Source organism: Engystomops pustulosus, chromosome 11 (assembly GCF_040894005.1).
Source record: "Engystomops pustulosus chromosome 11, aEngPut4.maternal, whole genome shotgun sequence".
Classification (NCBI taxonomy): Eukaryota; Metazoa; Chordata; class Amphibia; order Anura; family Leptodactylidae; genus Engystomops; species Engystomops pustulosus.
In genome coordinates this window covers 31,814,335-31,816,025 of record NC_092421.1, presented here as the reverse complement: position 1 = coordinate 31,816,025, position 1,691 = coordinate 31,814,335, and positions in this window count along the sequence as shown.

The window sequence follows — 1,691 nt, the reverse complement described above, 5'->3', positions numbered from 1 at the left end:
TAAACTGCCTGAAAGATCTTTGATGGCTGCCTTTAGAACATGTTCCATATATTGGTGTATCAATTTCATATAAACATTGTAGAACTACTTTGTAATGAAATATTATTTAACTTTCTTTTTGTAAATCTGGATCCATTGGCATGTGCAGCATTGTTTCCTTTCTATGGCCCAATCTTCAATTTTCCCTGCAATGACAAAGATGCCTCTTACAGTGTAATTTTAAAGGAAACCTACCTCTACTGCAAGCAAGGAATGAGTGAAGCACACATACTTTGGTTAGTGAAATAAACCCATGGTTTATCCAAAAAAACATATTCACATATGCAAATGAGGCTCTGGTGCTACCCCTACATCACTATCGCGATTTTGTTCCCTGACGAACATCAATTATGCACGCCTCTCTCTTTCTAAGCTCCCTCCTTCAGTTGCGGTGACGTCACCCCGGCTCTTATCGCGCATGCGCGTACAGCAAATCTCGTGGTGCCTGCTTCTCTGCTCACTGCGGCTGTGGGTTTTCGACGCAACGGTATATGTCGCTATACTCCCACTTACACCAACGATTCTGCTATGCTCCACTTACACCACCGAGAGTCTATGCTCCCACTACCACCCATATATACACAGATATACCCACTGACACCAATGTGAGTATATATATATATATATATATATATAAATATAAACACTCACTGGCCACTTTATTAGGTACACCTGTCCAACTGCTCGTTAACACTTAATTTCTAATCAGCCAATCACATGGCGGCAACTCAGTGCATTTAGGCATGCAGACATGGTCAAGACAATCTCCTGCAGTTCAAATCGAGCATCAGTATGGGGAAGAAAGGTGATTTGAGTGCCTTTGAACGTGGCATGGTTGTTGGTGCCAGAAGGGCTGGTCTGAGTATTTCATAAACTGCTGATCTACTGGGATTTTCACGCACAAGCATCTCCGAAAAATAAATAACATCCAGTGAGCGGCAGTTCTGTGGGCGGAAATGCCTTATTGATGCCAGAGGTCAGAGGAGAATGGGCAGACTGGTTCAAGCTGATAGAAAGGCAACAGTGACTCAAATCGCCGCCCGTTACATCCAAGGTAGTTCGGCATCTCTGAACGCACAGTACGTCAAACTTTGAGGCAGATGGGCTACAGCAGCAGAAGACCACACTGGGTGCCACTCCTTTTAGCTAAGAACAGGAAACTGAGGCTACAATTGGCACAAGCTCATCGAAATTGGACAGTAGAAGATTGGAAAAACGTTGCCTGGTCTGATGAGTCTCGATTTCTGCTGCGACATTCGGATGGTAGGGTCAGAATTTGGTGTCAACAACATGAAAGCATGGATCCATCCTGCCTTGTATGAACAGTTCAGGCTGGTGGTGGTGGTGTCATGGTGTGGGGAATATTTTCTTGGCACTCTTTGGGCCCCTTGGTACCAATTGAGCATCGTTGCAACGCCACAGCCTACCTGAGTATTGTTGCTGACCATGTCCATTTCTTTATGACCACAATGTACCCAACATCTGATGGCTACTTTCAGCAGGATAATGTGCCATGTCATAAAGCTGGAATCATCTCAGACTGGTTTCTTGAACATGACAATGAGTTCACTGTACTCAAATGGCCTCCACAGTCACCAGATCTCAATCCAATAGAGCATCTTTGGGATGTGGTGGAACAGGAGATTCTCATC